General features: G+C 36.8%; 1 protein-coding gene and 1 non-coding gene across 3 annotated transcripts in view; one reads left to right on the forward strand and one right to left on the reverse strand.

The window, feature by feature from the left end:
* Window positions 1-27,161, reverse strand: part of PRKD1 (protein kinase D1) — a 322,398-nt gene that overhangs the window by 205,867 nt on the left and 89,370 nt on the right. The gene's annotated exons all lie outside the window — the stretch shown is intronic.
* Window positions 15,862-15,963, forward strand: LOC119873059. Its single transcript, XR_005363861.1, has one exon. It is a non-coding gene; the product is annotated as a U6 spliceosomal RNA (small nuclear RNA).

A 27,161-nucleotide genomic window follows, 5' to 3' on the forward strand; every position in this document is an offset into this window, starting at 1 on the left:
GATGTGGTGTGTATATACATATATACATACACAATGGAATACCACTCAGCCATAAAAAATAATGAAATCTTGCCATTTGCTACAGCATGGACCTAGAGAATATTATGTTAAGGGAAGTAAGTCAGACAGAAAGAGAAACAGTCTCATAGATACAGAGAACAAACTGATGTCTGCAGAGGGGAGGTAGGTGGGTTGATGGGCAAAACAGGTGAAAAGGATTAAGAGGTACAAATGTTCAGTTATAGAAAACCAGTCACAGAGACATAAAGTACAGCATAGGGAATATAGTCAAGAATATAAAAACTTTGTATGGTGACAAATAATGGTAACTAGACTTAGTGGGGTAGCCATTCTGAAATGATTATAAACATCAAATCACTAAGCTGAAGAGCTGAAACTAATGCAGAATTGCATGTCAATTACTCTTCAATAAAATTCTTAAAAAATTTGTTAAGAATCTAAATATGGGAAGCCAGAAAATGTCACCCTAAGCTATTTTGCTTTTGTCTATTTTTATGTTTTTCTTCTTTTTATTTTAAATATATTTATTTAAGTACATGCATTTAATTACCTTTCATCTATTTTATACAGTAAATATGTCTTCTTGTTTTTGAATTACATGAGATATAGAAAAAGTTAATCTACCTCTGTATTCTTACCTCAGTTTTGCAACACGTGTATTAAATAAATAACTCATGTTCTCGTTATATTCTCACTTAAATTCCATATAATAAATTCTAATAAACATTTCTGGAATCTTTGTCTTTTCTTCAGCATAAGCAGTAGTAGTGTAACTTAGGAATGAACATATGTTTAGGATCCCTGGGTGGCTCAGCGGTTTAGCACCTGCCTTCCGCCCAGGGCATGATCCTGGAGTCCTGGGATCAAGTCCCACATCAGGCTTCCTGCAAGGAGCCTGCTTCTCCTTCTGTCTGTGTCTCTGCCTCTCTCTGTGTCTCTCATGAATAAATAAATAAAATCTTTTTAAAAAAAAGGAATGAGCATACATTTTAGTGACTTTATGGTTGAAATGAAACTGTCTGAAACTGCTTTCATATCAGAGTTCTTTTCCAGTGGGAAACTATAGTAAAATTGACCAATTAGGTAAGAATGATAAATGTTATAATTTGGAATACTGCCAAACTCTAGGTATTAAAACAATTATTCGAGACACTTAGCAGAACACAAAATGTTCTAGGATGCTCACTATTATCATTTGAAACATTTTTAAGCTTAACAATATAGAAGTATGCTGTGTGTGAACTGCATATTTAGGTCATAAAATTCAATTTTTGGCTTGGTTAAAACAGTCATAAAATTCAATTTTTGGCTTGGTTAAAACAGTTAACTTTTTAATTGGTAGATAGGCAAAAATAAGAACATTTACAAAAGAAGGCAAGCAAAATAAGCATAATCTAAGATCATTTTAAATGTGTTAGCTGGTCATATTAGTATGTGTGTTTCTTACTTAATTATAAATGCTACACTCTTCTTTCATCTATTGATATACAAATAACAGTAATATGCATATTTGTAACACTTCTAAGCAAGCAAATGATTTCTCTGGCTAAATGATATCTCCCAATAGGATTACATGGTATATTATGTTGGCATGAATTAGTTTGTTAGGTAAATAACCTTAAATATGAAATAGCAATCAACAAGTATGCATAAAAATCACTTAAACGTGTATGATGTGCTTTCCTGAATTGAGTGATTCTAGTTTGTATATCTGAAATAAATTCCCCAACTCCTGAATAGGGAAATTAAAATGAATGTTTAATTACAACAATATCAAAGTTTTTAAATTGCATCTTTATTTATCATCTTATAGATGGCTTTTTCTTTTTGGTGGAAGATGCAAAACTGGTCTATTACAATTTCTGGATGTAGGACCAGAAATTCCTATAACTTGTGAAATAGGAAAATTGAATGTTTGGGATAAAGTTCTGGTATAAAGACATCAATCTGGCAGTCATCAGCCTATAAATGAGATTTAATGTCATGAGACTGAATGAGATCTCCAATAATAAGCGCAAAGAGAAAAGAGAAGAGAACCAAATACTGATCCCTGGGGTACTGTGACGTGAAGAGGTCTAGAGAAAGAGGAGCAAGGAACAAGTGAGTTATGGGCACAGGGGTAGATGTGCATGTGCTGTCTCTGCTGCTCTGGGGTAAGTCAGGTAAGATAAAGACCAAACAATGACAAAGAGTTATAAGAACTTGGAAGTCACTGTTGAACCTAATCAGACTATTGGAGGAGTGGTGGGGATAACAGTGGATTAAAGTATGTTTAAGAGATAGCTCAAGGTAAAAAAGAGACAAGTATAGACTTGTTAAATTTTAATCCCAAGGGCAACAAAGAATGGCTAGAGAAACAAGAGAAGTGTAGAGGCAAGAAGGGAGTTTTTGGTTGTTTTTAAGACGAGTGAAAATCTTTCTTTCTAAAGTTCCTAAACAACACATTCCCCTCATCCAATCAAAAGCTCTAATGAGGAAAATTCATTGAGAAATGATGACCTGAGCTAAATGGAGGGAAATATTTTTGTCTAGAAAATGTGATACTCAATTAGGACAATCTTATTTTCAAAGTGATTAAAATGTACAGGGATTCTAACTAATAAAAAGCAGTGGTCAATTGTTCTTTTCCGTCATAAATGATAGTAGGGTAATGGGTAACCCCCTGATGATCACTATTCCCAGAACAGGTTAAAAAGCAAAGCTGTATCAGGTTACCTTTTAGGAAGGCTATTGGTATGCCTTGTAAACAAATTTTATGTGAGTGATGAATCAAAATCTCTTTGATATTTATTAATTGGTCAAATGCAGTGAGTTTAACTCAATAATGAGCTGTAGGGGTGATGTTACTATCTCCAGTTTAATGTTCAAATTGTGTTCTGAAAGGAATGATTTAAATGTCTGAAATATCAGAATTGTATGTAAATATAATCTAATTCTGCTTTAGCCACATAAGAGTAACAAGATTTCTCAGAATTCCTACAACTTTTACAAAAGAAGCCATTTTGCAAGAACCATAGTGGGTAATTAATTTGAACTACCCATGGGGCCACACTCACGTGGATTCAGACCTGTTGTCCCACTGAGCCGAAGGATCTCAGCCATGTCCACTACTGGACAGACCACCTCACTGCAGGAGCAGCCAGTCACATTAGCTTTCCTGTTCTTCCTCCTCACTTTACCAGGTACCATAATGTAGGCCTCGGGACCACAAAGAGGAAGGGATTGGAACAGCACTACTATTTACTCTGTATTTCTTTGCTGAAACATAGTTTTGAAGTAATCGCTGATCAATATCAAAATCCAGAAAAAAAAAAAATCCAGGTGACATATAGAAACTAAACCTTACATTAAAATTTAAGCTGAACTCAACCCATTCATACCATTAATAGAGACATTTAATCAGGAATTACTGTAACCACAGAACAAAATATCATCCAAATTTCACCTCGTATTAATAATTAAGGCATCCCAGAAACCATCATGAAGATGTACACACACTTAAATATGGAGCATTGTCCTCAGAACATTTCCAAGTTGTTATGCGGTGAAAATGTCAGCAGAAATTTTAATTTAATTAAAATGGACAAATATCAGCTATTCACTTTTGGAAAATTTTGTCTCTGAAGACACATCTGATATGAAAATTTGCCCCTGTAATTTTTTTTTCTTTGAGAACTGCACTTTCCTGACAGCAATATGCAGTTCCACGCAGTTACACCCACTTCCCACTGCTTTTCAGACTTATGTAGCAGAAGCGCCACCAAAATACACATGCATATTCATAAGATGTCTGAAGCATTAATTCCACACATGGCAATGTACACTTGCATCTGTGGTTGGAGCTTCTAATTTGCAAAAGCAAATATAATGTGTCTAAAAATCTTGATGAGTGAGTCTTTCAAATTCAAGCCCAGAACAGTAAGGATCCACATATACATAATTTCAAGCAGCAATAGGCTTAAGTTTTCTGACTACCTAATATAATTCTCTCCAAGTCAGAGTGTCACTATAGGAATATGATTATTGCCAATGCTAATTTCTCTAATTTACTTCTTATATGTATTTCAGGTTATAAATATTCATAACCAAAGTCCTCTGGTAGGGTCTCCTTGCACTAGTAAAAACTGAATTCTACTTGCTATAATATAAATCTATTTTCTCTCATTCTAATTTATGATATGGCTAAGAAAAGTGCCTTGCAATATCTTTTCAAAATAAAGAAATAACAACCCATCTTTTCTTTCAGGGTGCAATGGTCTAGTGGTTGAAACATTCACAATAAAATACTCCAATCATCTTCCACATCACTGATTCTTTTTCACTTACTTCTTTCTCTTTTTTTGGTAATAATTTCACCAATAGTTCAGCTGATCTACTGTCTCTGCCCTTGAGTTCTAATTTTGCTTCAGTACCTATAAATGACATCTCCCTTTTACTCCTCCTTCTTGGGTGGGGGTACCTCCATGATGTGGCAGCTGGTTAAGCCAAGAAAAGCCCTGATTTGATAATTCATGACTTTTAAGCACAGAAATTTGCACATAAGTGTTTCACAAATAAAGAATTGAAGGATTGGCATCAACCTCAAAGTACATAAACAGTTTGTGAGAATCCAAGTTGTAGACTTGCTAATTTCTTGGCAAATTTCATTATGATAAAAATTATCAAAAGGTGAAAACTTCAATTAAACAAGCAATTGTTTTAACATGGTTAAACACGTGATATGCTAATGAACTGACTTCATAAATCTTGGTGAAAGAAGACAAACTGCTTCTCCATTAATATTTTGGAAAAGATGACAAACTACTTTGCTCAGATTTTGATTCCGTGTTTATTTGTGTTGATTTTATTATGCTTGCTAGTGGATCCAAACAAACACCTGAAATTGCTCAGGGTTTCCTGAGAAAATCCTATTGCCATATTTGGAGATCTGTTTATTTACAGTACTTATTTTCTCTTCCTAAAAGACTGCAGTAGCAAAGATTAAAAATGTTTATTAAAGAATCTTGCAAATGAACATAAAATGTTTAGTAGCCCAACAACTTGGACAGCACTGTACTCTCTCACATAGTGGCTTCCCAGGAGGCTATTTACCCACAAATATATGTGTCTTCCAGAAAGATACAAACTGTTTAAAGTAGATCCTCATTATTTGCAGATTCTGAATTTGTGAATTCGCCTTCCAGCTAATCTGTATTTGTAACCCCCTAATCAATAATCACAGGTTACTCACAGACATTTCTGGATCATTTACAGAGTGGCAAAATTTCTGAGTTGTCCAGTGTGCACCTCCCCAGCTGACACTATGCCTTGTTTCAGCTCTCATACTGTAAACGAGTGTGCTTTTCTCAGTCTAGTAAATGCCACCATTTTTGTTTTTTGTGCTTCTCATTGGTGATTTTGTTAGTTAAAATGGCCCCCAAGCATAATACTGAAGAGTCGTCTAGTGTTCCAAGTGTAAGAAGGCTGTGATGAGCCTTATGAAGAAAATATGTGGGTTAGATCAGGCATGAGTTATAATACTGTTGGCCATGAATATATTAAACAAGGTGTCTTAAACACACATAAGCAGGATTGTGCATTGATTGGTAAACAAAAATGTGACCAGAAGCTCACAGGAACTAACACTGTATTTCCCCTAGGAGCAATGAATGATTCAATATTTTTTTAATTCAGTGTTTGAAGTGACTTTGTAGAGCATTACTACTACTAACTGTATTTCCAACAATTTTACTGTGATATACTGTTCCAAGGAGAGGCGACAGGGGGAATAAAGCAGAGTATTCACACTAGTTTAAAACTTTGTTCCTATATTTTGGTCCAATTTTTATTTAACAAAAGTCTGTATTTTGGACTTTGGGGTTTATTAGAGTGTTATCTTCTATTTACAGTAAACAAAGAAACAGAAAATTTAACATCTTTGGATTGACTATATGACTTGGAGTCTAACAAGGAAATTACTTTTTTATTGCAATCCTAAAATCATTACTCTTTCCTTTTCCATGTCTGTCTTCTTATTTGGAAAGACCATGTCTCAGGAGAATGTATGATTTGCTGCACCTTATAAAACCCAAATGTAAAACTGTGAACACTATAAACTCTACAGACACATGCCATCTTCAAATATAAAAGAAAGAAATAGCTTTATTTTTGTTATTGTCATTGATGGATTTTTTTGAAATTAAGTCTTTACCAAATGTATAAATGTTTCCCTGAAGATATCACATGAATATCTTCAGGTTGTTTCAACTCTCTGTTTCAGTCAGTTTAGGAAAACAATACAATCCCTCATTCTTTTCCTTCCTTCTCCACACTTGCTCCCTACCTGATTAAGACCACTGGTACCAACTATACCTGTTTTTTTAAAAGTCACCATATGCCATATACATTTTAAATTTGAAGAATTGTTTTAATATGGAAATTAAAGATAATGCAATTAACATTTTTGTATAATACTTCTGTCAATTTAATTGTCAGAAGCTGTATTAATCAGCCAATCAATCTTTATTTCTAGAGAAACCCAACAGTGTGTGTATGTGCATATGTGTATTTATATACATATAAATGGCTCACATGAGTGAGGAGGCTAGTAAGTCCAAAATTACAGGACTAACAGGCAAGCTGGAAACTCCGGCAAGAGCTAATGTTGCATTCTTTCTTTTTTTCTTAAGATTTTATTTTTAAGTAATCTCTATGCCCAACACACAGCTCAAACTCACAACCCCAAGACCAAGAGTCATATTCTCTACTTACTGAGGAAGCCAAGCACCCTGATGCCACATTCTTTTTATTCCATAAACCTTCAACTGATTGGATAAGGCCCACCCACATTATTATTTAAAGACAACTGGTTATGGATGTTAACTATTACAAAATACAAACTACAAAATACCTTCATAGCAATATTAATATTAGTACTGAATGAACAACTGGACACCACAGCCTAACTAAATTGGCACATACAATTAACTAATACTATCTTAAACCATAAAGTTGCCTCCAACGACCATCAATAAACAATAGGAAAAAAAGAATAAATTGAGACAACAATCCTGAGCTTAAATCCCAGCTATTTCACAAACTGTGTGGTTTGAAGAAAGTCATTTTTTTTCTCTGAACTTCAGTCTGTTTATTTGCAAAATAAGGGGAGGCAGTGTATTTATACATATCTTTGGTGGTACTGTATAGATCTGATGAAGAATTCAGGACAATCAATCAATGAGTGGTAGTACTACACTATTAGTGTCTATGTGCTGTAAAACTGAGTCACAGACATTGATGTATTCCTGGCAGGTAGGAGGTGTTTTATAAATGTGTGTGGAGGGAACAAAGGGAAGAATGTAGAGAGGGAAGGAGGGGACAGAGGAGAGTGAGGAAAAAAAGAACGATGGAAGGAAGGAAAAAAAATAAGTAAATGAAGGAAGGGCACCGGGGTGGCTCAGTGGTTTAGGGTCTGCCTTTGGCTCAGATCATGATCCCAGGGTCCTGGGAGAGAGCCCCACATCAGAGAGCCTGCTTCTCCCTCTGTCTATGTCTCTGCCTCTGTGCGTCTCTCATGAATAAATAAAATCTTTTTAAAAAGTAAGTAAATAAAGGAATGAATATCAAGGTTCACTTTTGGAAAGAACAAAATCATCATAGTTGAGGCTACAGAAAAACAAATGAAATTTTTTTTTTAATTTTTAAAAAAATAGTCCCTGTTTTCAAGCAATTTAGACCTGACATGTAGTAAATAAGACCAGTTTGCAAATAACCATAATACAAACATATTAAAAGGTGACTGCATCTAATGCGTAAATCAATTTAAGAATTCTGGTGTAAGTTCATACAAAAGGCACATTCTGAAGCCATGAAGCACATGACATATGATACTTGCCATCCAAAGACACCACTGTAGAAGGATCTAAATGTGGTTTTGTAGACCTGGATTACCTTACAAATTAATTGATAAGGACAGAGTGTTGCTAAATTTAAAACAATGCAACAAACATCTTCAGAATGACATTACTGGAATGGAACATGTAAAGGAGAACTGTAATTCAGTCAGTTGGGACAATGGATAAGAGATCAGAACCTGAAGATCCATTATTGTTTATATCAAATTATCCAAGGAAAAGAACCTTATCAGATGACCCAATAAGGCAACAAGGTTTTCAACACAACCAAGATGGAATATCATTCAAGACCAACCAATTCTTCTGTTTCAACTTTCCAGTTACTGATTCTGCTTTGCAGGTGTCCTGGCATGTAGAGGCAATACTCTCTCCATCCTTAAAGCACATCATTCACTATAAATTGGTAAACTATCATTCTAGTTCATAACAATTTTTTGTTAAGTTTTATTAGCAGGAGTTTATCTTCTAGGAACTATGGCAACTCTGGCTGGAAGGAAAAAGTAAAATTTCTGGAGCTTAAAATTTGAGAACCAAAAACTGTACCTCAATGAACCAGTCATGTGACAGGCTGTCTTCACTGCCCTCTCTGTACTCCTCCCCAATGTTGGTCTTTGAGCCATAGTTGTATATTGAAGGCTGAAAAGGACCCAGCCCCTTCAGCAAAAAGACAGGAGACAGGAAGATTTTAATGAGCAAAAATTGTGAGTAGACAATTCCAGATGGAGAGAAAAGCACAGCTAAAGTTCAAAGATAGGGAAACACAATGTACATATTGTTTAAAACAGTCCAATTTTGATGTCCATACACAGGAAGACTGAACAAGAAAACTGTAAAAGTAATCTGGCCATTTGGAGCACTGTAAATGACCTGATTGGAAAACACTTTGTTTTCATTTTACTGGTGATGGGAAGCCACTAGTTTTGATTTTTCTTTTTTAAGCTGGTGAATACTAAAACAGTAACTATACTAGCATAATTAACCTGTTGAGAGCACAGGAGATAACTTTGAGGACAGAGTGACTAGTCCATGATGCTTACTGCAAGAGTCTACATAGGAGGTAATAATAATCCAAGGTGGAAAGATGGTTGTTTAAATACAATAGAGGATGTAAAGGTAAGACACTCAGGAAAAGACAATTATTGGAATTCACCAAACATCTGACTGGATGGGAAAGGTGGGGGATCTGGAAAGACTGATGTCCAAAGGTTGTGAACCAAATCTCAGCAAGTGTCACTGAGAGAAACACACACATGCCAAGGAAAAAAGTAGATAGAGTAGCAGGAAAGATAAAGAGGCTGAGTTAAACAATTTGAATTTGGCCTTAAATAATGAACCCAGATGCAGGTGTCAAATAGTGAGATTACGAGATTCAAACGATAAGTGTGAAACGTCGTTTGAAAGTTATGTAACAGCAAAACAGTAAGTTTTCTAAAAGAGCAAATGTGAACACATATACAAATAATAAGAAAAAAGGAACATCAAAATATTCTAATTAATCCTGGAAATTTTGGGAGAAAAGAGTTTTGAGGTATATTTTCAAAAACTAGTAATATACAGATAGGATTAAAATAAGGGAACTACCTTTTCAGTGGTGACACAGATCGGGAAAAACTGACACTAAACACTTACTAATCAAGTGTACTTAGTATTATATATACTAAGGATTTTTCTGAGTGCAAATAAAAATAACATACTTAAATAAATAATTAAATAAATGAAATGGACCTCTTATTTGTATGTAAAGATTTTATTTATTTATTTAAGAGAGTGTGAGAGAGAGCATGAGGAGTGGGGAGGGGCAGAGGGAGAAGGACTCTCAGCTGAGCAAGGAGCCCAACCCAGGGCTCCAGTCTGGGACTAAGGGATCATGACCTGAGCCAAAAGCAGACACTTAACCAACTGAGCCAGCCAGACACCCAGATCTTTAATTTTTAAAACAAGCTGAATCTCAATTCTTCCACACATCTTTTTCTTTCACTGTTACACCCATAGTTTGCAAATTTAATAATAAAGCATATAATGAATTTCTACCAATATAGAATGTGTAAATTATTTTTAATAAATAAGCTGCTTCTTCTGTTTCCCTTCATTTAAAACTATTAGCAAAATATGAGTAGAGAACTTCATTATAAATCATGGGCAGACTGACTCAAGTTTCTAAGGACTAGTACATCTAAATGGTAGGAATACTGGGGCACCTGGGAGGCTCAGTTGGTCAAGCATCCCACTCTTGATTTTTGGCTCTGGTCATAATCTCAGGGTCCTGAGATAAAGCTTGTCAGGCTTTGTGCTCAGTGGGAAGTCTACTTAAGATTCCCTCTCTCCCTCTTCCTCTGCCCCTCCCTCCACCTGCATGTGCTCTCTAAAATAAATATTTATGTATTTTATTTTTAAAAAAATATAAATAAATGATAAAAACAGTATTTTTTATTTCACAATTTAAGCAATCTATAAAATAATATCTTAGTCACTTAAAGGTAATGTTTGTTTATGACTGAGAGATCTCACAGTCCTAAGGTGGAATTACAGGTATATAAATAATTGCAGATGCCATGTATGATGGATAGTTTTATGTGCCAACCTGGCTAGGCTGCAGTACCCAGTTATTTAAATCAAACACTAATATAAATGTTACTGGTATTTTGTAAATGTGACTAATATCTACAATCAGTTGACCTGAAGTAAGGAGATCACCCTCAATAATCTGGGTAGATCTCATCCAATGAGTCAAAAAACCTTAAGAGCAAAATGAAGGTTTCCCTGAAGAGATTGAGAATCTGCCTCATGACTGCAGTATCAGTTCCTGCCTGAGAGTTTTCATCCTGACAGTCTGCCCTTTGGATCCCAGATTTAACAGCCACTACAATCACATAATCCACTTCTTTGCAATAAATTTTTTTCTGTATGCCCTCATCCACACCCAAATTCTACTGGTTCTGTTTTACTGGAAAGCCCTGACTAATACAACATGATAAATGTCATGGCAGAAGTATGAACACACAAGGTGAACAATCTGTGGGGTTCGGGAAGGTTCCACAAAGGAGATATGGTTGAGCTGAGTCTTTAAGCTATGATACTATGCAGAGAAGGAAACGTGGTAAGGGCAGTACTGTCTTGCAGGTTAGAGGAACCAGGATGGTCAGAAGTCCATAGGTTCAGGGAAATGCCAATTATTTCTCCAGGTACAGTGGAGAACTCCAGGTACACATAGGAAATGGTCAGAAGCTCTGTCTTCAGAATTGTGCTCTGTCCAAGGTGTGATGGGAGGCACCAGGGAATCTTAAGTAATAGAGAGACATGATCTGAATTACATTTTCATAAGTTTTTTGTTGTTGTTGTTGTTGTTTTTAAGTAGGCTCCACTTCTAGCACGGAGCCCAATGCAGGGCTTGAACTCACGACCCTGAGATCAAGAACTGAGCTGAGATTGAGTCAGACTCTTTCACCTACTGAGCCACCCAAGTGTCCCACGGAAGATTACTTTTGTAAGGCAAAGTATGGGAGACAGATAATACCAGTCTTATATTTCTGCTGTCTCTCTTTATGAGAGGCAGTAAATGTTATAGAAACTCAAGTAAATTCTATTTTTAATTAATATTTATCATTGTAATTATAAAGAAGATTCAGAGAGCTGAATGAGTTAATACACTCCATTTAGTGTTTCATAAATCAAAATTCCAACTAACAAGCTGAGTCTTCCCTCTCCACAACCATAGAAATCTAGGGATTTTCCAAATGTTCCACCCACCCATAAAAACAGAGGTATACAAAAGGCAAGGCAACAATCTAACAACACATGGTTTACACAACTCAACTGTTCAAAAAGCAAAGTTTTCCAGCTAATAATTCAGCACTTCAGGTCCTTTCTTGATACATGGCTGAGATACGAGGAATCATAATACTAGCCTGACTCTTCTGCGTGCTATCTATTAAGCATATTCAATGCCTCCTTTTACCACAACCTTATTTCAACAAAGCAATATTCAGAAAACATCAGGAACACCAGACTGTCAGCAAGTGTCTAACCAGTAGTAGAAGCCCAAATGTGCTCCTCTGTGGCCACCCTCCTCACGCTCCATCCCAGCTAAGAAAATGCATCCTAATTTTTAACACGGAGTTACCACAGCAACAAAATGAACAGTTAAAAAGCAATGAACTTAATCAATGCAAGTCATTGTTGGAAAGATAATCCCTTGAGACAAATCTCTCACTGCTAAGATTATTGCTATTTATCTGAAGTGTTTTCTGAAAAGGTAAGAATGACTGACTGAAGGCTTCAAATCAATGAGGTAAGTTTTTTTTTTTTTTTCTTTCCAGGAGATAAAGCTCCCAGTAGACCTAAGCTACACTTTTAATCATGACATTAATCGATAACAATTACACCCAAGAGAATGCCAATATAGGTTTTCCAGGAAATCACATAGGGTTTAAAGTGCTATACTTGTAGAAGTAGTCAATATTATGTATTGTAAAACAGAATTTAGGTTGATGACTTTCTATTTCCCTAGGGCAAAATTTTGGTACTCTAGACCCAGAAATATTAGCCTAATGTTTCTCAAACAGCAATGTACTTATGAATTACCTGGGGATCTTGTTAAAATGCAGATTCTAAAAATAATTTAAAAATAAAATAAAATAAAATGCAGATTCTGATTCAGTTGGTCTACGGTGGAGCCTGAGATCTACATCTTTACAAGCTCCCAGGCGATGTCCATGCTGCTGGTCAGCAGACCACCTGAAGTAGCAACGTGTCAGCACACATTACTGTTCCATCAGGAGAAAGAGCACACAGAGGCATGCACACTGGTGGAGAGATGCTGACAACAGAAGGATCTGACTATAAGAGAAATTCTACTTCTAGAATTTCAACCTTAATCTGCCCTCTTATAAAATGACTTGAGAAAAATGGCAATGCTAACTACACCTATCTTGAGGAGTAGCATTTTCCACATGTATTCTCAGGAACCCCAGTTATCCAGGACATGAATAGGTGTTGCCAGAAAAATAAGACACGAACAGGTGACTCAAGAGTCACATAACTGAGTCAACCAAACATTAAGGAATAATGGCTAACATTTGTTAAGCACTTACTATGAGCCAGGTGTAGTTCTAAATAGGTGATACGGAATAGCTCGTTTAATCTTCACAGCAACTTTACGAGGTAGAAACAATATAATCATCCCCATTGCACAGAGGTGGAGAAGGAAGCAAGGAATTTAAGTGAGCTAAGGGTCTCAGGGTTGGTGTGTGGTGGCGCCAGGGTGCGCTGCCGCCACCCTCTGGAACTTGAGCACCTTTCAGTGTTGATGGGAAGTGTCAACCGCCACAAAGTGATAACAAGTCCCTGTAGGCTGCCAACGAAGGGGGATGTGCAAGGGGGAGGAGAGAGGAAAATTTAAAAGTTAGGGCATTTAGCAAATGAGAACAAGCTGGAGAAAGAACAGTTAGAAAATGAAAGTAATGTTTGGAGAAAAAAAAATAGACGTATGAGAGTGTAATGTGGAAACAGGCAGCACCCACTCAGGCTTAGATGCCTGAAGAAAGGCCAGCGTGCTGGGTAAATAAACACCCAGGAGAGGAAAGCAGATCAAGTGGTGGATCTCCCCAGCCTGCAGGAGGACTTGAATGGTTTACTAGTACCAAATCCATGAAAAAGCACTCAAAGACAACAGAGTCATGATTATTCTTATACTAATTACCTAATTTACAGATTATCTGTGTCCCCTGCTGGGTCTCTTTCTTCTTCCTACAGGATTGTTTGGATATTTTGCTTCTAATTAGCAACTTTGTAAGCCAAAGTAGGGAGAAGAGGAGACTATTAAATGGGGGGAGAGGGGAGTGTTGATTTTTGTTTGCTTGTTTAGTTTGTTGCTCTTATTTTGGGATCTAGCAATAGGGTTGGGAGAGGGAGTAGGATGTGAAACGAGCAATGAAAGTACATTCTTATTAGTCCTAGATTTCAAGCAACCTTCTCTGCCTGGACTCCATGTTGCTAGACCCAGTCTGAATTATGTATTCTGAGCTAGAAAACAGCCAGCACATCAGGCAGAGTATACCTCAGGTCAGGCAGAACTATAAACAAAGTAGTTGTTTGGTTAGATGAGCACTGGGACACAGTTCAGATGGTGCAGACAAGCATTAAAACAAAAACTGACCTCAGAAACTTCTGACATTCACCGATCCCTAATGCACTAAATATACAGAGATGCTCATGGAAAATTCTACCACTTGCTCAAGGAAAAGAAAAACCTTAATTGGAGACAAGGAACTGGCTTTCTGCATCCAGAAATGATCTGACGTATAACTGTATTCACAAGTACAAAAATTAAGGTAATTCTTTCAAATGAAACAGGAAGGGTCTCTTGGCCCCCAAGATTGAAATGTGTCTGAACAATTGTACTTACTCTTCACCATCACCTCCGCCTTGCTAGCACTGCTGCCTGGTATCTACTAGGCACCTCCCTGTGTAGGGTTCTAAGGTGAAGCAATCTAATTTTGTTATGCCAGTACTTCAACCGACATTTACAAACTTTTCAAATATTTTAATTTTATCTAAATGTTTTTCATCAGCATGTTCCTTTTTACAAGAATCCTTTATTGTTCCAAGACACAAATCATATCCCTTTGAATTCCAGATGAAAACATTTTAGGCCTATTTATGATTGTATTTCAATAGACATGTATACACATGTAAAGCAGCTTCAGTGTTATTTAAAAATACACTTCAATAGGTCTCATTGTGTTGATATTAGCAAGGCACTTAAGAAAATGCTTCCAGGTGGCAGGCACCTGCTCCGGCTTTGAAACACCAACCTCAAAACCTATAGTCAAGCACCAAAATGGGGAAGAGCAACAAACTATATATTTCAGCACCTAGCAGTTTTGGCAGCTCATTTGGAACTGGTTATTGCCAGCTGGGCATTTTGCCATTTCCTTGAGGCAAAATTAAAGTGGAAGATGCAAGGGTTTTATTGTAATTTTCCACCACATATTTATATCATTATGGGTTTTGTGCTGCTCTAGTCCCCACACAGTCTCACTGAATATCTTCTTATTATGTCACTGAAATTTGAAGCAAATATAGGATGATGCAGTGAAAACAAGTGGGCACTGTGTATAGTAAATGATTGCTGAAGATAACACTATGCCTATCAGAATGGGCTACATAATTTGCAGGCCCTGAGCAAGATGAAAATGCAGGGCCCTATGTTCAAAAGACAGGAGAAAAGTTCCATTAAAGGTACTAAAATATCACGATTCCTCCTTTCTGCTGCAGTTTCTTCTCTCAACTTGCCAAGGCATTGTTTATTTACTAGTCCCTGCTGTGATCCCTCAGGCACAGGGTGATCTGCAAAGCAAGTGCTAGAAAACAGCCAGCTAGGCCCCCCACACACACAAACCACCCCCTCTCCCCCATTAGGTATTGAGTCTCCCCTCCCCTTGCAGCTGCAGACCAATGCTCCGTGCACTTCTAGGGGCAGAGAAGTCAAGTCAGGGATCTCCCTTCCCAAAGACACACCACCCCAACCCATCCCCAGCAGTACTGAAAATCTCAGGTACATCAGGCACCTACATTGGGGTAGGTGAGAAGTTTACCCCACTGAGGCATCGTTGTGACTCTCCTAGATGGGGACAACTGCATCAGTGTCCAGGCCTGAAATGTTCCTGGGATCTTGCTCTAGAGCCCACCCTATCCCTGCCAGGTATGAAAGCCAACAGCAGCTGTGAGACAGGAATGTGAAGGAAGAGGCCAGGTCTGTGGGGTTCTAGGGGGTGTGGGAATCAAGCAGTTGAAAGCAGAAGAGAACCTATCCCAGATCAGAGGCAGGCTCCATTATCTTGTCAGACTTCACTTACAAAACACAAATTCAAACATAAAACTAGGGATTTCTGTCACGGGCCCATGAAGCCAGCCTTGATTCATAAAAAACTCTAAGGTCTGTGGGCCTGTGCTTACTTCTGTAGCATATATACCATAAAATTGGACAAAGACATTAGCACGACTCCCGCACAAGGATGACACACAAATTTATTACATGTTCCCTATTTTTATTTTATAGAACTAAATACAAATATACACAAAACTGGGAAAACCTGAATAAAATGGGGGAAAGGTGGATTGTGTCAATGTCAGTATCCTAGCTGAGATATTATACCAGTCTTGCAAAATGTTACCATTGGGAGAAACCATGTAAACTATATAGAAATTTCTCAATTATTTCTTACAACCATATATTGTCATTAGCTCAATTTTTAAAAGATCTGAGGCCTATTAAATGGACAAAAAACAGCATACAAGCTATTATTACCAAAACTACCTATACCTAGATATATACAAAACATTAAATTGAATGTAATTTGAGTATGATATGATATAAAAGAACAATTCTTTAAATAACTAACTCCAATGCAAAATCTGTAGTCAGCATGTTAACCACATTGTACACTATCAAGAGGAATGTGTTCAGCTATATTTCTTATTAAAACTTCTCTTACCTACTTAAGATAAAATGAAAACACACAATCTAGAAACTATAAAAATACTCTAGCAACCAAAGTAGTCTATGCAAAAGCATGCCTTTATTCACAAAAGGGGGATAAATGTGTATTAAATAGCACAAAATCAACTTTAAATTGTTAAGTTACTGCACCCAGAAAGTTGGTTTGGGTACGATTTACAACTGAAAGTACATATGTGATGCTGGTACAGTTACTTAATTTTTATATACATAAGACAAAACATCTTGCCTGTCAAATGCTAAAAAAAAAAGAACCCTAAAACAACCTTAAAGTATAATAGGGAAAATCTGAATCTCAAGACTGAGTTCCCAAGGAACTGAGCCAAGTGAGAATTCTTTTTTGCTTCTGAAGACTGTGTATGTGAGCAAATCCCCAAAGGGGATCAATCTTGTCACAGTCCTGGGGGAAAGGATGTAGCCATGTTTATAGGGCCTCTGAGATAAATCCTGCTCAAAGGTCACCTAATTCTACTAGGACTGCATTAAGTAAAATAATAGAAGAGACTCACTCAACACCACAGAGCCGACCACATTGAAAATACTCTACAGACATTAGCAATTTATATCAACTATGGCAGTCTGTTCCCATTCTGACCTCTCAAGTGCTCAGCACCAACTCAATATAAATTATGCATCCCATTACTATTTCTTGCTCAGTCAGACAGCTTTCAGAGCCAAGATAAACCCACCTTTGGTTCAAGCCAGGACTTTACAGAGAGACCTGAAGAACTGATTACACAAAGAAAGAGGTTTGGGATCCAAATTAGTTTTGCCGCTGCTAACTCTGTACCTCCGGGTAAAACACTGAGCTGTTCATTAGTAAAATAGAATTTGAATTTCAAAGATAAATGAATATTCATTCACTTCGGGGAATTACATACTGAGGCATTCAAAAAAAATTTTGTTGAATGGAAGACTGAATTAATGAATGGATATGTACAGATTTTTCTCCAACCTGGCTTTTTTCTTTTCACTAGCTAAATTCCCTTTCAGCTTTATTTCAGAGTTAAAATGCCGAAGTAGACGGGAAGGAAACACAAATAAAACAGCACTTTGCTCATGACCTCACTTGACTGTATCGTGCTGCACCCTACATAATTAATCACTGTCAGCACCAGTCAGATGTGGATATGCCAGCAACTGCATGTCAGGGTTTGCCAGGTGTGGCAGATTACTGAGTCTTCATCAAGCCAAGCTCTGAGGCTGGGAGTCTAACAAAAAAGCACTTAAGAAGCCTCCCAAAGCAGGAGAGCAGCGTTGGCTGTCTATCAGTGTCTCCTTGCTCTTGGTGCCCTAGTTCTGCTCTGGCCGCTCAAGTTCCTGGATTCCTCAGCTCCTGACTGTGCCAGGGTACTAAGGAACTGGGCTTCTTCCTGTCCCATCGTGGGCCTTCAGGTTCAAAGCAGCTTACCTCTAATGTCTGCATGTGCCCTAACCTCAGTCTGCACACCTGACTTTGGTACACTTTCTCAAAAGCATATTCAAAGCCCTCCCCTCTTGGTGTAGGCTTGGATCCCAGGCTGGCTGGGTGCCCTCTTGGCGATTCCCTGCTGCCTCCATTGCTGGCACCAACACAAATACAGCTTTGTATCTACTTGCCACAAAAACCTTGACTCTGTTCTATTCCATCATTGATTCTTTAGCACTCAAAACTAAGTCAATTATATTTCATGAAATTTAATGAACTCTGTGCAAAAATATTAATGACTAAGCAAAATATAGGTTAAGCGCAAACCTGAATTGTGTCACTATATAAGCTGTGAAAAGGATGGCTTAATCCTTAAATAAACACCAGTCTAAAAGAAGATGACAAAAATGTGTAGTTGAACACAGAGGAACAATGCAGTGTTTTGTCTTATTTCTTAAAAACCAGTTATCTAAAATGTGTCATTCAAATCAATGGCCATGCTAACTTCCCGGCTTTTCCCCCAAGCTCTATTTCAGAGGTTTCTTACCAGTTTTAAAGCTAAAAAGCTACTAAACATGTGCCTCAAATGATCTTTTAATCATCAAAGAAAAATTACCACAGTAAACTGCACAGTCCTGTAACATTAAATAATTAATCATGATATGGCAAAACTACCATTAGAAGTATCTAAATTATTTAAGAAAAATCAAACATATGGTAATTAGCTATTTCTTTCCAATCCACTAGAACATCATAGTTAGCCTGAATACCATAGAGTCTCATGATTTATATCTTCCCAACATATTTTCACTTCTTCATTCTAGAAATTCAGTTTCAAAATGTCCCTAAGAGGGTAACTGTTGTGAGCAAGAGGTTAGACATAACAATGAGAGGAAAATCCAAGTACATTATACAAGCCTTTGGCTCAAACACAGATCTGAATTTGAAAAGAGAAAATGTGGAGAAATTTACTGATAACAACCTAACCATCAATTCAAGTTGTACTTAACTGGAAAGCCTGGAACTATTTACAGAACTATGCAATGGAACGTTCACTAATAATTCAACCTGATGCATCATGTAACAGCCACCCATCTGGAGAGTCTCCTTGTCTCAGGGTTCTTCCCAGACCATTAACAATGTTAAAAGTCTTAAGTGGACTCCCTGTCCACTGTCCACTTCTTGCTGTGCTTCTTATACAGCACAACTCCAGACTCCATTTTTATTTCCAGGTAAACTAAAGAAATGATAGAAGATCTTTTGTCTAGCAGTTTCAATGTGGTACCAGTGTTCTATGTATTAATAATACTCATTTCTCCATTAACTTTAAAAAAAAAACATTTCTACCTTCAATGTAGGTACAGGCAAAGAGAAAAATTTAATGAATGGAACACAGCCATGTCAGTATTCAATCAAAATTCCCCTTGGAAGCTTTTCATCAGCAGTTGATAGAAATCAACACAGAGAGCGAGCCAGAGTCCCTGAGCTATCACTACAGCCTACTCAAAAAAACCCAAAAAACAAAAAACTAACCATGTGCCACAATAGAACCACAGTGGTACGGAGTTGATTTTCATTCTTTAAAAAAAAAAAAAAAGATATGGTTTGCTTTTGCTTACATCTCTTGTTATGAAACTTGTGAAACATAATGATAGAAAAATTGTTAGCCATAAGCATATCTAAACAATCTAGAAAGTTATTCACTTTTTAAGTTCTTATCACTCACCGCCCAACATATGAACTACTTTTAATTATCTACTGTCTTTAATTGCTTAGATGATTATTTTTTCTATTAAATATATGTCCTCAGCCATATCATTAATAATCCTTCATAAGTTTATAGGTACTCTGACTTTGCCTTGTGTTAAAAGGTCGGTTGGGGATTCTTCAGCTTTGCTAATGGTTTTATATTTCAGTAGAGTGTTAAAACTGTTGCTATGGCCTGAATGTTTGTGTCCTCCCCACCAAAAAAAATTCCCGTGCTAAAACTCAAACCCCCAATATAAGAGATGGGGCCTTTGGGAGGTAATGAGGTCATGAGGGTGGAGCCTTTATGGTAGGATCAGTGCCCTTACAGGAGACAAAGGGGGCTTGCCCTTGTTTGCTCTCCTCATGCAACACAACATGATGGCCATCTGCAAACCAGGAAGGGGGCTCTCACCAGACACTGGATCTGCTGCCACTTTGACTATAGACTTCCCAGCCACCAGAACAGTGAGACACAAACATCTGTTGTTTAGGCCACCCACTCCTGGTAATTTGCTATAGCAACCAGAAGTAAGACAGCTGTCATTCAGGATATTATGTACTCAATAAAGTAAATAATCAATTTCATGTACTGCTACGATTATTAAAAATGGTCTCCACATATTGAAATGCCCCCAAGTTCCTGGCAGTCCAAGAGATCATGCTTTCTCTGTTGCTACTTCCAGTATAAAATAAATATAAACTACCTGTGACCTACTAGGCTTCAGAAATTACTCAATTTAACCACATTTAGGTAAAAAAAAAAACATTTTAAGGACTGAAGGCTTCCAACTAATTTTTCTAAGCATACATTTACGTACTCTACTTTTACGCTAGCTGGGTTTGTGAGTGTATGTATATGTATATGCATTTTAAGAATGAGCCTATATCTCTTTGAATAAACTTTGAAAAGGTATTTTCTTTCAAGTTTACATACCTGACATCTGTGAAATTTTACACTAAATGTTCTTCACAAGAACTATACAGTAGGACTCCTTTTAAATCAAAATGAAGCCATGCTATGAGTAAGGAAAAGTCCAGAGGTGAATAAATCTAGTTAGCCTTCTAATAATGTCTTCTCTCAGAGAAGCCAAAGCACAAAGATGAGTGGCAAACTGATGCATTTCAACTTCTGAAAAGATCAGTTTACAAAAATGCTCTATAGTTCTTCAGTTAGGGTCCCCTAACTTCTCTAAGGAGGAGCTCTCTTCTCTAAAGAGAGAGCTATGGGCTGTTTCCCACTAACATACCAGGAGGAAAAAGGATTAGTGTAGTAAGATTGCAGGAGGGGAGATACTCATTTTTACTTAACAAACATATACCATTTACTATATTCTAGGCACTATTTTAAGTATTTTACAAACATCAACTCAATAAATCCTCATAACAAGCATATGCATAGGTACAATTACATAATTCCCATTTTACAGATGAGAGGGACAGGGAGATAGAATAATGTGTCTGAAACCAGTTGGTTAGTAAATTGCTTGACCCAACATTTGAGCCCAAGCTCTAAGACTTCAGAGTCCGTGCTGTTAATAACCACCTTACTACTCTGCTTCTTCTGGCCACTGACTCCTTAATTCTTCTCAAAAATTCCACCCAAAAATCCAGGAAGAAAGAAAGGACAACATCTTTATTACAAAAAAAAGTAAGAGTATATAGCTTTGGAAAGTTTTCCATTTCAGTAAAAGCCAACATAACTATTTTTCATTGGAATAAAATGGACTTCCAAATACAAATGACAAAAACAGCAGGGAAGGAAATTCTATTTTCAAGTTTCTAGAAGGTTATCATAAACAATGAAAAGAGAAAAACAAATTAGAGTTTCCAAAAATGACATTTGACAGTATCTCTTCTCCCTTGCTGTCCATGAAGAGGTGCCTGCACTATGGACAGTGACTGTGCAGAGTACCCTAAGGTGTGAACATTAAAGATGACCATGCTTGGAAAGAAAAAAGAAGCATATTGTAAGCTAATGTAAATGCACAGTAAGGTCTGAATGTTGTGGAAATAAGCCCAGTCTGCTTCTCAATTCATGAGTTTAGCTGAGATGTCAGAACAGATGACAAACAACAACAAACAGAAACACCATACCACACAATTCTCTCCAATAGTGGGGATAAAGATCCATAGCAGCTTATTTAATTTGATGCTAATTTACTTCCTTGTTTAAACATTCTAAATATTTGCTATCTACTAAATATTCATGTATTATGCTTTACCTTGAGGGTTTTATTCTCCAAGGAATTAATTTATAAGCACCTGTAATAAAAAGTACTTTCCTTAAAATAACAGCAAAAACTTTTATTTGAAGACTTACTATCAACTAGTTGGTTAACATAGAGAACTGGAGATGAACTCAATCTTCCTGGCATTTAAAATTTTAAATACTAAGATAGGTATTTCATTTGAAATAAATACTTCATTTTATTTCAAAATAAAGCAAACAATTTTATCTGTTCTCCAATACAATTATTTTTGTTTGGTTTTGGTAGCAATGAAAACCCAATGGTAGACTTTTTCTTTTCTCACAGTACAAGAAATAGCTTATTTACCAAAAATCGGTTTATTCAGTCTGCTTCTTTTGAACCTCAACATTTTTGAAGGGTCTGCTTTATTTCTGTGTAAAGTTTCATAAGTAATAATAATTTACTCAAAGAAAATTAAGTAATAGCAGTTTATTTTATATTAGATGTGATAATAGACTACTAGTGCAAATCCAATGATGAGTTAAAGAAAAAAAATTGATAAAGCAAAATCTACCAGCTTATTAACTCATAAATAAGGAATATTCTACTAAGGGAAGACAGTAGAGTACACTGTATTCTTCAAAAGTCAATGTCATAAAATACAAAGAAAAGCTATGAGAATGTCCACATTAAAGGAGGGTAAAGACAGAAACCCAACAAATGCAATACCTGATCCTAGGCTGGCTCCTACAAGAGGGAAAATGCTCTAAGGGAAGTTACTGAATCAGTAGATATAACTGTAATACAGATGAAAGATTAGAGTATTCGTCCATGATAAATTTATTGAGGTTGATAATTACTCTCTAGTTATATAAAAGAATACCCTGCTCTTGGGAAATATACACTGCAGTGGATGGATGCAAAGGCTCATAGTATATAATACACTCAAATGGTTCAGGGGGAAAAAAAGCATGAGAATGAAGGGAAGACAAATGGGGTAAAATTATTTGGGTGAACCTGGGTAAAAGCCAGAGGACATATCTTTGTATTATTATCAGTTTGTAAATTCTCTGCGAACTGAAAATTATTTCCAGATAAATAGTCAGGAAAAGGGGGTGTGGGAAGGAGGCAACAATGAAAAGCTATTGACCTGAAACAGAAATATGAATTAAATCCCATGGATTGAGTTCATTCTTTACAGCACACAGAAATGGAGTCCCTGAAACATGCTCTCAAGATACTAATATTATGTTGCAGACTATCACAGACATTCGAGTCTCAAAAGGCCTTGGTCCACATAGAGTACCATTTATTTCTAAAATTAAGGTCTCCAAAAAGGCACTCCTAAATACACTCCAGTTTATCAGCCACAATAAATTCTCAATGTCCACAATGAGAAGGTGAGGAATACACACCCACCTTAAACACAATGGTTGCAGGATCACAAAGCCATTCTAGATCAGCTCTGGAAATATGGTTCATCCACACCACCAAGGCTACAACTCTACTAATAGTCTGATTCAGTAAATATTTACTTAGTGCCTGCTATGTGCAGGCACTGGGCTATGCTAGGAAGAGAAAATGAATACTCTTAGGCTTTAATCTTAAGGAGCTTAAAACCTAAGGAGGAAAAGACATATAATTCTGTAATTACAATACCATCTATGAAATGTTGCTGTAATAAAGGCATATATGGAGTATTCTGAGAAGGTCTCAGTGAATAGGTGAACTTCACTCAGTTTTTTCAATAAACATTTATTCTGTGTCAAGGGAAGGAAACTTCAAGATGAGTAAGTGCTTCCCCAATGGACAGGAAAAGAAGTGAGAAAGGAATTCCAGGTGAACACAATTAGTAACATAAGACAAAAGCATAAAATCAGGAAAATGTAAGCTGTTTCCATTGAATAGTAAGATCAGTATGGCCGGGAGTACAACATCTCCTGGAATGTAGGTAACAGGGGAGACCAAGCCAATTAGAACCAGATCCTGAGTGGCCGTTGTATACATGCTAAGAAACTACAAAGTAATCGATGGAGGGAATGGTAGAATGTTTGCAGCAGGAAAACCTAAGTGATGAAATTTCTGTTTTAGAAAGACAGTTCCAGCTAAAATGTCAAACCATGTATTACCAAGAAAAGATGGGAGTCAGGAAGAAGAGTTCACATGTGTTTGCAACAGTCTTCAAGTGCTGTGATCAGAGCTTGAACTAAAACAACCTCTATGGGGAAAAGAGACAGTTGAGGAAGTAGAGTGAGCAGGATTCAGCAAGCAGATGACTGTGAACATTGGGATATGGTGGGGATGGCGGTCATCAACAGTGACTGAGTTTAAAATGCCAGTGTAGTATGCTTAGAGATGGTCAATACAGAATTCAGAATAATGAGAAATACACTGAATTTCAGAAGAGGATTTAGCATAAATGTAAAGATGCTAGGGTCATATTGATGATGATTAAATACACGATAATTTTCTTATATTCTCTACAAAAGGATTTAGTAGATTGAGAAAACAGTTAAGAGTAATTTAAAGATTAATTTAAAGATAAGCTAAGAGAAGGAAGAAGAATGAGAGGACAGAATTATATGGTAACCAGCACTCTACGGTACTTGTATATGGGTTAGACACCAGTGACCACAGTTCAACCAACATCCAATACACATTCACTACAATGTTTAGGTACTAGATGTTTTGCTACATCCTGATTAGCACCATACTGGCTAGACTCCATCCATACTGGCACCAATTTTCAACTCTAAGTATGACAGTGACTTTTAAGTGTGGATACAGTTCAAGTTAAGTTCTCATTCTATTCACTCTTGCCTACACACTGAACTACAAAATTAAACAGAAGACTCCATTTTAAAAGGAAGCATAAGAGCACCTGGGTGGCTCAGTCAGTTAAGCAACTGCCTTCAGTTCAAGTCATGATCTCAGGGTCCTGGAACCAAGTCCTGCATTGGACTCCCTGCTCAGTGGGGAGTCTGCTTCTCCCTCTGCCCCCTCCCTGCTGCTCGTGCCTGCTCTCTCTCACTCTCACATAAATAAATAAAATATTTTTTAAAAATAAAATTAAATAAAAGGAAGCATAATCATGGACACTAAGAGTCCTTATAGCCATTCAGGGCTTATAAAGCAATACAAAGAAAAAAAGGTTCACAAACTAATTCCTGAACACTAATTCTTCAACTCTTCTTTTAAAAATTACTGATGAGGGGTGCCTGGGTAGCTCAATCGGTTAGGTGTCTGCCCTTGGCTCCAGTCATGATCCCAGGGTCGTGGGATCGAGCCTGCATCAGGCTCCCCAGTGGGTGGGAGATCTGCTTCTTCCTCTCCCTCTGCCCCTGCTCGTGGTTACACGCACACACTCTCTCTCTCTCTCTCTCACATAAATTTTAAATAAAATTATTTAAAACATTACTGATGAAAAAAATATTATAATAAACCATGGTTCAAATAATGCAAACTTCTGATTTCAACACAGCAATGCCAAAAGATTCTGGATTAAACAATGAACTTCCTCCACATGGAATGCCTGCTCATCTCATGTGAGAGCATGTGTGCGTGCACACACACACACCCACACACAACCTCCTCAAATGCAGGTTTTATAGTCATAGCAGCCTTTTAAACACATTGCATTTATCCCCTACAGTGACCACCAGCCTCATGTAATCAACTATTCTTTCACAGAAATGGTGATACCTATAATATTAATTCAGCATAGCAACCAAGTTTTACTACTAATTCTATGAACTAATTTATTCTCCATATAATTTTTTTTTCTTTTTAAATTTCATGATTAACATACTACCCAGATCTCCAATGTTTTTGGCCTCCCTAGTCACCACAGAAAGCAGTCTGTTTTTCTTGTACAATCTTTTGAATAAATAATACCCAGTCATCTGACTGCAAGTATTCATTACACATGAGCTATAGAAAATAATCAGTCACAGATCAAGTTTAGTAGCTTCAAAACAAATGACGTAGGTATGATTTATACAGAATTCTTCAAATGGTTCACCAGAAATGGTCTAAATCTTGTCCTATGTGCATTATACAACCTTCTTTTTCATTTTGTGAATGTTTTTGAGTCAACATTCACTTTATCCCTTTGTAACTCAGCAAATAAAGGCTCAGCTCCAAAATGGTTTTGCCATTGGTCTAGCATGTTAATAGAGCAATAATTATTTTAGTGCTTCAATCTGGTCAAAAGATGACCTTATGATGAACCTCCTGTGAGAGAAACAGCATTGTTTATAAATAAAATCTCATGCAGGGAGATCCTTAGCTTCAAAGGAAGAAAGCAATCACTATGTTTGTAGGCAGTTAATGTTCTGCCCTTTACTTTAGGTACATAATATCTACATTTTCATCAACATTTTTAAAAATGTTGCTCTAAGTACAGAATCCTGGGTTTTGTTCATGCATATCTGGAAACTATTCTGTTTAGGGAATATCCCACAAGCAGCTAGGATGCAAAAAGGACATTCTTTACGGATTCTTGCTACTAAGAAAATACTCCCACAGTTCTTGGTTCAGTCCCACCACTGTCTTAAAGGGGAATCTAACTAAAGAAGAGCTGGATATTTCTGTGAAGAATCAAGATATCTCTACAAATCCAAAGAAAATTTAGAATTATGCCAAAAGTGAATTATACAAAAGACTAATTCAAGATTGGAAATGGTGCAGTCCAGGTTTAAAAATCACATTTGAATTCAAACAGACTTGAGTTCCCAGATTTTACAGGCTGGATAACCTTTGACAAGTTACTGGACTTTGCCAAGAATCCAGATGGAAATAATCGAATGTTATATGTGAATAAACTGAGCCTAGCACTTGGTAACTAACCCACAGGCACTCACTAAATATTACCTTCCTTCCTGACTTTCCATTTTGATACTGTCAGTGACAAAATCATTAGGGAATTCCATAATCTTTTATTATGCAAGTGTGCGGTTTGCATTTTAATGATTACCTGGCATTCTGTAAACAAAGAATATCATAAATATCCCATTTTGATACATGGTAACTACCAAAAGTGGGTTCATGAGCTATTTTCAATATTTATTTCCATAGCCTATGTGTTCACAGAAAAATGCAAAAGATAATTCAAATTTAAATTATTTTTTAAGATTTTATTTATTTGTGAAAGAGAGAGAAAGAGTACATGCACACAAGCAGGGGAAGGGGCAGAGGGAAAGGGAGAGGGAGAGTGAGAGGGAGAGGGAGAAGCAGACTCTCCACTGAGCAGGGAACCCAATGTGGGCTGGATCCTGGAACACCAGGATCATGACTTGAGCCAAAGGCAGATGCTTAACTGACTGAGCCTTGCAGGTGCCCCTCAAATGTGAACATATTAAAGTATACATGTGATTATAAAATGT

Source organism: Canis lupus, chromosome 8 (genome assembly GCF_011100685.1).
Source record: "Canis lupus familiaris isolate Mischka breed German Shepherd chromosome 8, alternate assembly UU_Cfam_GSD_1.0, whole genome shotgun sequence".
NCBI lineage: Eukaryota > Metazoa > Chordata > Mammalia > Carnivora > Canidae > Canis > Canis lupus.